At 37.2% G+C, this 15,153-nt stretch overlaps 1 protein-coding gene across 5 annotated transcripts in view; it reads right to left on the bottom strand.

Moving 5' to 3' along the window:
* SEMA5A (semaphorin 5A) overlaps positions 1-15,153 on the bottom strand; it is a 325,269-nt gene that overhangs the window by 252,680 nt on the left and 57,436 nt on the right. The window contains exon 1 of one of the 5 annotated variants that reach the window (XM_021386096.1): positions 3,738-3,758. The exons of the other annotated variants lie outside the window; for them this stretch is intronic. The gene's annotated coding sequence lies outside the window, so the exon portion shown is untranslated. Of the gene's footprint in view, positions 1-3,737; positions 3,759-15,153 lie in introns of those variants that run through there. 5 annotated transcript variants of the gene reach the window in all.

Raw genomic sequence — 15,153 nt, 5'->3', positions numbered from 1 at the left:
TGTGGGTGCCCCATCCCTGGAGGCGCTCAAGGCCAGGCTGGATGGGGCCCTGGGCAGCCTGAGCTGGTGGGGGGCAGCCCTGCCCATAGCACGGGCTTGGGGCCACATGGGCTTTGAGGTCCCTTCCAACCCAAGTCATGCTATGGTTCCCTGAAACTGGTTTTAAAAAAAAAATAAAAATAAAAATCCAAGTGAAGTTTAAAAAGTGTCTGTGATCTAAGAGTTTTAAAAAAAGTTCACAACCCTCAGGAAAAGGTACACCTGCTTTTGATTTGCAATTGTGAAAGACATTTTCTGTACTACTGGATACCAGCTTGTATATTTCCTGTAGCATACTTAATTCAGAGACATCTGCTTGCTAGTGGATCAAGGATGAAGCTTGGGGTTACGAGACCTGGATTTTATTCCTGGTAAAGCAACTAAGTTGTAGTACAGTCTTGAGAGTCTTACTCTGTCCCTGCTTCACCATTTCAAAATACAAAGATGACTTTTAGTATATTCCAGTTCCTTCAAATAAAGTGCAAACTCTTACATATTTCAGTGAACTGCACTGTGAAAACCATAGCTGCCATTACAACTGAACTCCTGAGAACAGTGACAACTGCAGAAAAGCTTTGTAGCTTCATTCTCCTGGTCAGAGCACAGCTGCGTTCTGGAGAAGCAGGATTGAACAGGTTTACGTAGGTAATGCAGATGCCAAATAATAATGAGAACACTAATCCTGAACATTGAGGATGCTGATAATGCTGACTGCCTAACAACACAGAAAGTATCATACTCACTATTGCCTTCAGCATGTGCTGCTACAGATTAAAAAATATATGTATGTATGTATGTGGTCTCGGAGAAACCAAGATGATAGTCTGAAGAAAATAACTCCATGCATATAGCTGGAGGTTATGAAGAAAGCATCTGCTAATATGCAGCAGGATCCCATAATTGTGCAGCTGAAGTAATATTACCTCAACAAAATACCATTAAAATGTGCAGTGTTTAACAACTCTGCCAATTTTCATGCATGTCAGTTTATTCCACAAGCTGGCTTATCCACTTTTAAGTGCTCCAAAATGATTTTAAGAAATTATATCCAATATATTTTAAAGGTAGGAGACCATACTAAATCCTGGTTAAGTCGATTAATTTTAATAATGACATATCAGGGAAAAAAAAATGGATCCAGTCTACTTTTCCCAGCAAGGAGAGAGTTCTTGAAATACTACCATGAATTTGTTCTTTTGTGAACACATCAACATGCTTCAGACAATTTCAGTTCCAGCCCTAAATGTGGGGTCATTTGTGATATAAAAATAAGCAATAGAAGTCATATATTTTTAATCTACAATGCTTTTGTACTCTGCTTCATTTTTTTTGGCTTAGGTTGTTCTCCTTCAGCGATGGATGCTCTCTCTCTTCTATCATCTCAGCATGCACGAGACAAAGACTAAACTTAACATCTATCATCAGAGCCAGAACACACAGCACAGTCCATCTGCTACCGTAAATCTCAAACAGAGATGCTCCCCCCTTTCCCCAGCAAGCTTCCTAGCTCGTCTATTCTCTCTGCAGCACGCAGTTGGTACGCTGTGGTTTTCGTTCCTTTTTTTATTTTTTTCCCTCCTCTAGGTGGCTATAGCAAGAATATGGTGGTTGTGATCTGGAGGTATTCCAAGACTTCTCTGAAATATTCTTCCCCAGGGCCAAATGTTTCCTCCATCAGCCATGAAGGCATTCAGTGCTTTGGCATTCTTCTCTCAGCCTGTCCCTCCCTTTGCCACCCAACACGCATGCACACTCCCATCTCCCTAGCTGCTCGCAGTGCTGAAGCAATTACAAATCCCTCAGGCAAAGCAAAGAAACAGAGGTAAACACTTTAGTCCCGGGCATCATCCAAGTGAGGACACACAATAATTTTCAAGCTCCTCCTCAACAGATTATTTTTTGTCCAGTTTAGTACTAACAAAATTAAGGAAGGAGGAATGTTTAATGTATAAGTAGGACCACTGTCAAGAATTTCATTACAACACCTGTTTTTTCATAAATCGTTATTAAAAGCAAACATCTACTGTAGTCTGTGGTGCATTAAGCTTAAAACAGCAGCAGACCCCAGATTTACTCTGAATTGTGCCCCCAACATCCATCCTTTCACAGTCCTTCATTGTCTTCTGCCCAGTACCTTCACTCTTTGCAGAACTTGCAGCTACCTTCAAGTGATACATTACCTTCACCTTTGGGTTTGGTTTTGTGTTGGTTTTTTTTGGAAGGTTAAACCACTCAATCAGAGCAGTGTGACAAATGTAGAATTTGTGATGTCTTCCCACAACATGGTGACCTAAGGCAGCAGTCGAAGAATACCTGGATGTGATTGTGCTTCCTTACTTAAAATTTGCTTCAGATACCTTCTGACAGTAAAAATTCAACATAAAAGAGAGCGAGACATTTTGACAGCGAGAACTGGGGATGATCTACAGTTTTCACACTCAAGAGGTTGTGAGAATTTACACAGAAGAGTATGCAGAATCCTTAAGAACATTTATCCTAGAACATGTTTATTTAAATGCAAAGTTAAGTTTATCTGCTGTTGGTTCTCACTCCCTTTGACAACTCACCAAGCAACACTTACCATTTAAATGTTAATTCATAACTTAATAGTAAAAATCAGTAATGGCTAATTGCTCAATCAACAGAAAACTTCTATTACAGATGTCTTCAGGAGCATTCAACAATTTAAATTGTGACAGAGAAGATCTTGCTTGGTAGGACAGATAGCACGATGTATGTCCTGACTGTAAGCACTCGTCAGATTCCATTGTTTCTAATCATTTGGAGTAATACAAGAAGAAAAAGTTGTGTGATTCAGAACATCTGCACTAAAGTTCCTGAAGTTTTCCTAGAACAAGTACAGGAAAAAAAAAAACAGCACAAACAAGGAGGAAAAAAAAAGACCTAACAGGCATGCAGACTTGATATGAAAATCCTAATGTTAGGGCTGACGCTCCCTTCAGAACTACAAATAAGACTGCTGGAAAAGTTGGCATGTTCCAAAACCCCCATTCCCCTTCAAAGGTAGGGGAACTTGGAAGAATACAATAAAAAGAAACATGCACCACAGATAAATCTGTGAGATAATTATGCTTCATCTAAGGATAACGTTCAAAACTTACCACTGACTGAATACATACATCAAGCATACAAAAGCAGGTGCCCACGCTGCATTTGTCAGTGCTTTTACCCATTCCTCATCTCAATTTATTCTCTTTCTACATCCACGTTTGACTTTTCTCCAAAAACAAATGAATTTGGCTCTCAAATGCATTGTGCTGGAGGTGGTATTGATACATAGTGACTACAAATGAAAATTAGACCACACAGAAGGGTATATTAAATTATTCCAGAAGAAAAACAATGTTAAAGTGGGACTTATACAGAATATCATTAAAGCAATAGGGGAGAAAAATGCATACTGTTATAAAAATAATTGAAGTATTTTGCATTCATCTCAGATGAGATGAAAATATGAAAATATCAGGAAGTGGGAAAGTACATTTAAACTCCCAGTCCACTTGGAATTTCTGCTTTACTTGTGCTGTGCACTATATGTGCATATAAATATTGCTTGTAGCTCCAAAGAAAATGCAGCTGCATTTTAAGAACATATTGAGGTTTTCTTTCCCCCTCCCCCACCACGTTTTTCTTACTTTGATTCTCTCAAGAAAAAGGTTTCATAGCAAAACCCTTACCTTCACAAAAACAAGGGGAATATCTGACACATCATTCACTTGGAGGGAGTGGTTTATATGTCAAGTATCTGAAAAAAATTTATAATTTAGACAAGGGATAGATTTCATAGCTCCCTTAAGACCTTCCCCTAATGTTGCATTCTTATTCTCTCATCCAGAAACCTGATTAGCCACATGACATTAAGCTATGCAATCCATTTTAAATTACTTGTTAACAAATTCCTCTTGCCACAACTCAGAGCTACGCCAGTCCCTTTTTGTTGATGGCACCTCCACTTCCTTGGAATGAGGACCACGCGCTTTACTTGCCATCATGGCTCCACACAGTTGGTCACGGTCCAGATGAGTGCACCACACTGTTCATGTGGCAAGTCCCAGTTTCTTTCCCCAGGAATTTATGTTGAACACACAAATTAAACAGAATTGTAGCTCACGCTTCCTCTTGCTTTAAACAGGCTGAAGGATTTAACCAAATGGGAAAAGTTACTTGTCAATATGCAACAATGTCTCAGTGAGAGCCTCAGCATCCTATCAGGGCACTTAGCAATGTTTTCACTGGAAACTGTAGAAACAACTTTGCTTCGCTCTGTCTTGTCTAAAAATTATGCACTTGTCTGAACTAGTCTCTGAATTATATACTGTGCTGTTAATAGAAAAATCTTCCCTTCTCCAAAAGAGAACACCAACATTTATGTTGGCATTTTGTTCTCTTTTTTTTTTTTAATCCCCCATTCCTTTCTCAGGCATGGAAAGAAAACCAAAACCAGTTCATCTGTTACTGTTAGCACTTCTCACCAATCAAAATAAACCCAAAACATTAAAAAAAATAGGAAAAACAACCTAAGATGTCTCTTGCCTTCATTTGATTTTAGTATCTACGCATTTCTAGGCACATTAACCTTCGGAAGGTTCCTTTAGTCAAGATTCAAGACAGAGTCCTCAGTTGTATAAGACCCAGAGAATTCATCTCTCAGAGACCGAACACACACCTGTAGGTCACTCAAAATCATGCTCTGAATACATAAAGGTGTTGTCCTTTATACAACTTCAACCTACGTCACAGTGTCTCCTCATTCCCTGCAATATCCTTATACGGACACAGTTTTGCATACCACTACTGGGAAAACGTGAAAAATTTCTCAGCTACCTTGTTGGAACCTCTTTTCTCCCAGAAGTGCTACAGATCTTACACATTCTGCTTAAGGTCTCAAAGTAGGTAGAGCAAAGAGATGATCAGGCAGCTCGTGTGCCTTGGGAAACACAGCTGGAAAGTTCTGCAGGCAGAGAACAAACAGAGCAGGCAAAAGAAACGAGCACTCCATTTTTACTTTATTGTGCAATAAATATTTACTTGCTATGATGGGCTGGCAATACATCTCAGAACAGTTAGAACGGAATTTGTAGGCACAAAACACAAAGCAGAAGCTACGTTCTAGTGGCTTAGAAATTACTTCTCCAATCCACTAAACGGCAGAGCCTTTTGTCTCAGAAAAATACTAACAATACAAGACAGAAATAAACACTTCTTGATGCACTGGTATTAGGTCTACAGGCTACCTTATATTTTCACAGAGTGCAAGAGTCAACTGTTTTCGTACTGGGTAGTTAAGAAAATACCTCATTTTCATATATAAGTATTACATAGCCTTTAAATGCAGAAGTAGATCCCATTTGAGAAGCAGGCATTAAAGCAGAGGAGAAAATCCTGATTCATTAACTAAAGATGATTTAGTTAATGAATCAGAATTCATTAATAAAAATAAAAAATAAAAACTAATGCTGAAACAGAAAGAGTAAAACAGGTCAAGTGGGAGGTTAACAAACTTGGTACAAAATATTTTGCTCTTGTTTACACATCTGTACATGCTAAGAGCTGCACAAAAGCACTACTTGTTTCCTGCTGTCCAAATCCATGCCTCATTTCTGCATATTGGGAAGCATCTCTATATCATAAGAGTCATTAACAGACAACTGGTAATTTAAGTATTTGGTGGGTAAGTCATGCTCATTATAGGTTGTCTATTTTTTTTTCTTTGCCAAAAATAGTATTTCATAAGATTTCTAACAAAAAATATCATTGGGATTTAAGAAATTTATTATTCTTTTCCAGGGCCAGGGATTTACTCATGGTTTGTCAATTAAATCAGCTGCCTCGATAAAAGCTAAAGTTACAGTAATAAATGAAAGCTAAAAAAGGATCATTACAGTCACTGCAGTCTTTCCTCCACAAACCAGAATTCTACTAAGTGACAATATTAGAAGTGTCAAAATATGCATTTTGACAGCAGTACAGTGAAATGAACGAACTTATTTTCCAAGCACCTCATCTGAACAGTCAGATGCAAAGTCTACAAAAACACTTAACAGTGCTCAGCAGCACCTCTGATTCTGATTCCCCAAAGTGCATAGGTGAAACCTAGTGCTGAAATTTGTTATAAAAACCCAAATCAGTTGTCCACCTAGCAAGGCCAGCTGTATTAGTCTTGGCCTATTGCTTCAGGCATCTTCTTCACCCTACATTAACCTGTTTTCTGCCAAACAGACTACATCAGAGCTTTATTAGTACTCTTTTGATTGTTTTTATCTGATAAAGTTTTAACAAAAGGAAAAGATGGAAGAAGTCAGAATAACAGCATAAGTATTCCTCCATTTTTAGAACGTACTTTATAGATATTGCCTCAGAAGGATGATCACCTTCATTTGCACCAGAAAAGCCAAGGGGAGCCAATTTGTTTTCTTTCAGTTTATTTTTTACGGACATTATTTCTGACATGCAGTCCACTTCCTTAGAGGAAAAAAAAAAATTGGTTAAGGATCCAGAGCTGTCCCCTGAATGGCAAAGAAACAAGAGCTGTAGAGTTGCAACCTTGGTAAAAAGTTCATTCTAGTCACTATATGCATTCCTGCCAGTCTTCATAAAATAAAAGGAAAAAAAAAAGATAAGCAAGCCTGGAATTCATTCAACTCCAGCTTCAGCCTTTCAATACCTATAATTATTCCCAAAGGACTAACGAGGAAACCAGTTCTCTGTCATGTAAGAAACACTGACAACCAGGATGCAAGACACTTGGTGCTATGCTGCAGATGAAGACAGCCCCTTAGAAGAGTAAGAGAGGCAATGACGGAAGTGGATTTAATGAATCCAACATTTACAATAATTTTACCTACAACAGAAAAACATTTATCTGCTTGGTCCTTTTTCTCAGACAGTCCTATTTTAAAACCATCTGTTTCATGAAAAAGCTCTGTTTGTAGAGCAATAATGCAATAACACACTCCGAAATAAATGGAACATGAGACATGGAATGGGGGAGAACTATCTGTTGCATAAGAATTGCTCTGAAGAGATTTTGATATCCTTCTCTGTTCAGACAAATTGCATTATTTCCATTCCTTACATACCCATCAAAACGAGGCTTCCATACTTAGCCAAGATTGACTTACCTGAAGAAATGGGTAAGCTCTAGTTTGCAAGGCAATAATAATACTTGATCTTCAAAAATGCTGCCCAAGATGCAAAATCCTTGATCTTTATTGAAATACTGGATGTTCTCCTTCAACAGACAGTCAATCTACAAATACCTGTGCTCAAGGATTCACTGCAAGAATGATTCTACTGTGAAATGCATGATAAGCATCAGAATTTTTGAACTTCAGACATATGACAAAAAACAGCAAATCAGCATCTCTGAAGTTTAATGAATAATCATTCACAATAAATCACCTTCTAAACAAAATTATTCTAGTAAAAACTTGATTCATGGCCCAATCTTAAAAGGCTTTTCAACATCTTATTGCACTCTTTTAATGATCTAATTTTAATAATGCAGTAATTTGCTCTTTATCTTGGGGCATCATTTTAAGATCTAATTTCAAAGAATGACGAAAACAAACATAAGCTGTCCCCTGGAGTTCTCAAACACTACTCCGAATAGCAAGGTAGGTCAAATTAAACTTCAAATATCTTAGCAACTCTGGAATTCCTCTTAAATACATCATCTCTCATACTTTGCAAAGCAAAATGAATATCCTCCAACAGAAATTTATTTTAATGAAAAAGGTTGCAATATGCATCAAAATAACAAACACAGGGAAAACGTTAGAGAACCTTACTTTCTGAAGTACAAGTACCTACACTGCCACAGATAGATATCTCCAGAGACATGTGACATCCTTGCCTAGGATGCAATTGGGATGCTGCCCTTCAGAAGCTCAAAAGCCTGACATGCCAAGACACAAAGTCATCTTGCAGGACAACTGCCTTTTCTGGAGCTTGTGTTCCTCAACCGAGCAAATCACACACCATTATTTATGCAGGACTGAATGCCACACAACCCACTATTAACACTGCCATCGATAAACAGCCTATCTTCATACAAGACTGGAAAAGCATAAAAGCAGCAGCTGTGACTCATGGCAATCTGCAAATTGAAGATAAGAACAGAGGGACAACAGAAACAGCAGCAACAAAAAGGAACAGCATTCAAGGTGTTAACCGCAACAGATAACACTTTCTATTAATTGCAACAAGCAAGTATTGCAGAGAGAGGCACGGAGAGGGCCATAATCTCTGTAAAAAAAAAAAAAAAACACAAAAAAAACCTTCTCCAAAAAAATAAAAGAATTAAATCTGCAAGAATGATAAAGCATTAGGAATTATCTCATGGGATTAATCACATCACCATCAAGATATTTAATCTAATCCATTCTCACTGTGCCAGTCACAAATTACAGTTTACTGAGATCCGATTACAAAAAGCAGCTGTTGCACCAAAAATATGATAAACAACAGTGTAATGACAAGGACCAGCAAGCTCTATATTCAATGTACACAATGTCCCCAGCTTTCAGTTCTCAGACAGTCCACGCAGAACAAGGACAGCACTAGGGAGAATGCCAGCAATGACACACATGAATTCTTTTAGAGAGGGACTTAGCACAGGTTACACCACTCAACTACATGGTGATGAGAAAGCTTCTTGAGCTCAACACACTTGAAACACATCACTTATGCTCAGCCAAGGTTTAAAGTAAAACTTAGATGCACCTTACGAACCCTTATTTTAAATCAGCTGCAGCCCTCAGTATATTATTATAGCAGCTGCAAAAGAAGCTGTTCTTTTCCCAATATAAACATAAGCTTCTCAATTTGGGTTTTGAAAAAGCTAAGCTCTCCAGCAAAGTAGCAGAAAATAGCAACTGCTTGATAGTTAAAAACCTTCCCTGAGCACTGGCCACAGTTAGAAACAGTCGCCCGGCTCTTCACCAGATGGAGAAGGACCAGCAGAAGGATGCTGGAACCAAACCAAAATCTTGTCTTGAAAAGTAAGACAAAACACCCAGTTTAAAGAGGTTTACTTTTCTCTTCATGTAGATTATAACAGCAGAACTTTTCACTTTCACTTCTTTTTTTTTTTTTTTTTGCATACAGCAAAGGTTCTTAAAAGCAATGTGAAAAAGATGCATAAATGTTATTACTACTAAATCACAAAACCTCATAGTTAAATCCATATTGAAAGTGGTCAAAAGCTTACCCCAAGTCCTTTTGTAAAATGAATAGCATTTTACTTCTTGGAAAAAATTCCCTGAGACTTGAAACCAATTTCCTAGAGGTCTGTAATTCCTGCAGATATAGCTGTCTAACAGTACTAGAATTATTTATATTTCACATTTTTTTCTGTGCATTTTTGTTTGCTTTTAACTTAAAAGGATTTTCCTCATTCAGAATTCAGTTATAACTTCTTACCTCAGCAGTCAGTTTTCTAAGTACCCTTTCCCCTTCCTTCTCCACAACCTCTCAACAACAGGTGAGAATAATAAGCAACTTGCTTTCCTAAGTCAGGGCAGCTGTCAAGGTCGCTCACTGATTTAACTTGCTGTAGGCTCTTGCAGATTAAAGCCCTGGACAGACATCAGTGCAAGGAACACTACCTGTGGGCGTTCACTCATGCCCAACTAGTGGGAAAGCAGCCAAAACTCAAGATCTTTTATCCAGTGTATCCTTTTATCCACACGTTTTTTTTTAAAGCCTGCTCCTTCATATCCATCCACACAAAAACATGCTTAAAAAGGGAAACTTCAAGTGAAATTACTGTGAAACCCCTCAGTGATCTTAAAACATACAGAGATGACCTGCTCTTATCAATTCACAGACCGCTGCGAACAAACCTAGTACATCTTTTTTAATTGACACCATTTCCATACTTATCCTGAAGATTTCAACTGTGCTTAAGCAAATAAATAATCACCCCCTGATGTTTCAAGGTCTATGCAACTATTTTCTTCCCAAAACAGTTGCCAGTTTTGCCTCCCAGCTTCACTTGCAGCAAACTAACTTATCACCAGGCCTTCCTCCCACTCAGTCGCGGTTCAGAGATACTGCATGTCAGCACCTACAAACCCCTTCACTGTTCTCCTCTCCCTCCCAAATGACTTCACTGAAGCCTTAAAAAAATAAAAAAAAAAATAGCACAAGCACCACTATTTTCAACAAAAGACAAAAGTATTCCTTGATGACACCACTGATTTTCCACTAGTTAAGATGGAAACATTTTGCCCTATTTCAGGTCTCCTTGATGGTTAGCAGAACAGTTATTTTCTATTACAGCTCCTCAGTATTAAAGATCCCCTTTTTGTCCTCTACTTAGAAGGCACAAAACTGAAAGTCAGGGACACTTCATACAATAATTAACTTTTCAAAGTAAAATATTCAATAATAAAATACTATTCATAAATATCTCCATACAGTATTTATAGTGAGCCTATTCAAACAGAAAATGAACAATTTACACAAGTAAATTTCAAAGCAATGAAATGAGGGGTAAGCAGCCCATACATGCAAGTGATCGGATGTAAGTGGTGTGTATCAGAATGCAAGTCACTAGAAAATGGCAGGCTGACCTCAGCTATCAGCATGAAACCCAAGAAATGCTGGAGAAAAAACTCAATATTCCTTAATATAAACAAAAAATAATAGATTATCTCTAAAGAGATGAAGTTCCTGAAGATAAAAAGACTAGTTAAAAAAAACATCATAAATACATTGTTGGATTGCAGATTAAAAGCTGTACTAACTGCTTAAAACTTAATTTGCATATGGCAAGAAAACACAACAAAATAAACAGGATAAAAAGAAGCAACCCTGCGCACAGCAGGGGGGTTGAAACTAGATGATTATGGTCCTTTTCAACCCAGGCCATTCTATGATTCTATGATAAGTATCATGGCTTTGCACACTTGCCAGAGCACATCCTCCTACATTAAAATCCACAGTAGGTTAGCCTAAATCTTTAAAAAGGGAAAATATCAAATCTCTTCATCTCCTATTTCTTGTTAAGAAAGTTCTTCATATAAATAACATATTTTTCTTTTCAATATAAATCAAAAATCCCTCTAAGCAAGAAACAAGTTTCATCTTATTATTTCCTATTCATGCTACTGTTATTATCACAGTGATTAAAGACAATCTTGACCATAACAAAAATGTGTTTCCATATTAAGTACTCACTGAAGAGACAACTTTATCCATGTCCCCAGTGCTCTCTAAAATTTCACAAAAACGCTCACATTCATATTCAGCTCTTAGTACTTCAGTCATCTCACTGATTTTAATAAGCTCAGTAAGATATTCTATCTAATGCAATATTAAGTAACAGCAGGCCCCAGTGTGAAGCTGGAGGCAAAGTGATCAATACAGTAGTCCTGTACAATCAGTTAGAAACAAGCATTATTTTAGATAGAATAAGTTCTTACAAATTACTGATATGTAAGTATTACAGTTCGATAAACTACATTATATATATGTAATATGGTTGAAAGTGTTGCTCAGGAATACCATCAACAGAATCACAGAATCACTAAGGTTGGAAAAGACTGCTAAGATCATCTGGTCCAACCATCAACCCATCACCCATGCCCACTAACCCAAGTCCATCAAAGAAGTGGCGGTGAGGACAAGGCCCAGCCTCTGCAGAAGGGCCAACCCCAGGCAGAAGCAGCCACTGGGGACAGACCTGCTCCACAGGCAGACCCCACAGCCAGCATGCAGCCTGCACAAGGCCCAGAACAAGTGCCTAGCTCCCCAGACAGGCCTGTTAGGAAGTCCTCACAGCACAATCCCTCTAAGTACCTTGAAAGAAAGAATCAAAGCAACACAGCGAGACTTCACAGTTTGCAGGACTATTTTCAAGATATTTTCTTTTCCCCTATAAAAATATATTCTGGTGTCTCTATTCAACCATACACACCTTTTTGCTAAGGCAATAAGAGAGGAGACTTCCTTCACCTAAATCTTTCTCATGAAGAACCAAGTAATGTAAAAACCTTCTTGGCTCACTGCTTCTCTTTATTAGCTTCCCTCATAACTCTGCCCACACAGTGAAACAGATTTTATATCAACATTCATATATTTGTTACATATTCAAAACATATAATACACCTAGCACTAGGAAGACAACAAAGAAAAATAAATGAATAAAACACTTGAGATACCATATAAACTATGTTAACCTAGCAAAAAAATGTTTGTATCTGTCTTCAGGTGCCTTAAAATAAAATGTAAATATTAGATATCTATTAGATTAATGCTTATGAGAATATATCCCATGACATTTCCAGTTTCAAATTTATTTTTCTTCCTAAGACACCATCTTCATAACTTATTATATATACTACTACATTTTTGCTTTTAAGCTAAGATATATCTGCACAAATTCCCCGAGTACTTTTTAAGGTAGTATATCATCACCTAACACAAGAAGACACAGATGGTTTGCTACTCTGTGTAGCAGATAAAAACAAATGTCACATCAGGATTGCTTTACTATATGCTAGCACAGCAAAGTTTCCAGTACAATGACTACCTGAAAGGTTACAAAGGAAAAGATATTAACACAGAAACAACTTGCATTTCCTATGCATTACACTTATCCAAGTTTACAAAAAAAAAAAAAAAAGAGAGAGAGAGTGAGAGAAAAGCATTCTCCTCATCATTTATGTATGTGAAACATTTTTCTCTATGAAGCTGGCATTCTGCCACCTTGGAGATTTCCTACTGAACTGCCCCATCTTGGCTTGCACTATGGAGAACAAGAGCAACAGGCATGCTTTTATAAGGCACAGAGCCAAAGTGAATAATACTTTACGATTTGTGTAATTACAAAAAACACAAAGTTGCTGAGCTGAATATTTCTATTTCCACTTCTAAAAAACTGTCTCACCAGAAGTAGCTATGTACTCAGGTTTTGATTTCATGAAAATGGACAGGTATGTTCACTTGACTTCTAACACAAAGAAGCATTCCATGACTAACTCAGTGTAAGTATATTGTACCCTTAATTCCTTACATATACAGTTGTTTGGTTTGTCGTAGGCTTTTCATTTATTTAATGTGCTGAAATAAACTGATATTGGGGCCAGAATGAAGTCAAGTAAGAATATATGGTTTCAGCATTCATTACTGGACGACAGTGCTCTCAGACATAGAATTTGTATTTTGAATGGTCCAGTGCGGAGCTGGAAGTGGGAATCAATGATCCTTATGAGTCCCTTCTAACTCAGGATATTCTTTGATTCTGTGATTATCTTTATTTAATCAGAAGGGTACCCTTAGAAATCTTATTCTAATCCACAATTATTTTAAAATACAAAGCTTCACAATTTTCATTTAATACAAACTATAAATATTTATTAATGCTTATAAAATGCAAAGCACTAACTTTAGCATTATAAACTGCTATTACTTCCATTGTTAATTGTCCATGACAACAGCATGATGCTTTTACTACCACTACTTGTCAGTCAAAAGTATCAGTTGCCCCAGTTCTTCTAATAGGGTAATTGTGGTCTTGAGTGGAGAAGTAGAGAAAAGCAAATAGCCAAGAAAGAACGTAAGTGTCTTCAGAATGCACGTTCAAGTCTGCAATAACAGACCACATCAACAAAGAAAATGCCACTTTACAGAAACCTGTACACCTGTGGTATGAGTAACGCTGCGGAAAGAACTAGCCCTCAAATGTGACACCATCTAGAACCCACATACAGGTTATAGGGAAAATAAAATCAGTTATTTCTCATACCGATATAGCACCTCGATAACATTGGTACCCTGATTTACGATAACAAAACAAAGTTCATTTCCTTTGGTAACAATGTTTTTTTTGTTTGTTTTTTTTTTCCCCCGATTCCATAATTCATCGAAACACCTCAGGATTTGACAACTACTATGATGCTAGACAATCCAAGGTTGACTTCAGATCAAATCTATTTGTAACACACATGAAATTAACAGGTTTTGCATGAGTATTTTCTAGAGTTATTTTTATAGGCTCACAGCTAGACTATTCCAAAATGATGATCTTGGTGATTCACAGTATCTACTTTTTACCAGTACCTCATTTCTCTTTTTTTTTTTCTCAATGAGACTAGAGCTCATAAAACTTTCTTAAGTTTTATTTTTCTTCAGTTTCCTATGTTGAAGAGATATCAACTGCATTAGAAATCCAACAGGCTTCATTTTTGCGTTGATTAGGTTGTAAATTTTCACAGCCATAAAATATTCATCATCCCACATCCCCTGCTCCTCCAACATCTTTAATTTCCAAAGCATCAAAGCAGACTTAAAACAAACGTGGCTCACAACTGCGTTCACATTCACTGATATCACAGTTCAATCACCACATACACGCCTGCACATTCACACAACTGACAAGTTGATGCTCCTCTAGCTGAGTTCACACTCAAGCACCCTTTTTACTCTAGAAAGGGAACAAGCTCTAGTATTTATCTAAAAATGTGACTCAGACAGTTAGAGCTGCTCAGAAATTCACAGTAAATATAAAAGCTATTATTTCTGATATTTTTTCTATATTTTCTATTTTTTATTGGATAGCAATGATAAAGAACAATGGATTACACTGGTTTCATTAATTCTTACCTTCCAAAATCTTCATTAAGCTTTTAAGTTTTTATGATAATCAGCTTCACAGCATTATTCCCCTTTGAACTTTTACTACCATGAAGGCATTGCGTAATTAGCCTAAAATATACCAATTACAAAACCCTTTAATTGGGCTCTATTTTCTTATTGCTCTATCAGAGCAAACACCTTTCTTCCAAACTGAAATTTCAGAAAAAAAAACCTGCAAGTTAGAAAAAAAAACATTGCACATCCCTGGACACTTAACATAACTTGACATAACTTAAAAGATGTACACACTGCATTAACCACACACTGCTAAAGTTAGAAAGAAGCAAGGATGTAAGAAACAACTATCACCAGGTAATAATAAACTACTTTCACCTGTCTCATGATTTCCAGCCAACAAATCTGGAAAACTGTCAGTGTTAGTGATGTACTAACAACACCCTGTATTAGGCTTAAGTGTAGTCAGCTGAGTACTTGCTCCTGACTGAAGTC

Source organism: Numida meleagris, chromosome 2 (genome assembly GCF_002078875.1).
Source record: "Numida meleagris isolate 19003 breed g44 Domestic line chromosome 2, NumMel1.0, whole genome shotgun sequence".
Classification (NCBI taxonomy): domain Eukaryota; kingdom Metazoa; phylum Chordata; class Aves; order Galliformes; family Numididae; genus Numida; species Numida meleagris.
The sequence above is the reverse complement of the archived record's forward strand: the minus strand, read 5'-3'. Positions and strand labels throughout refer to the sequence as shown.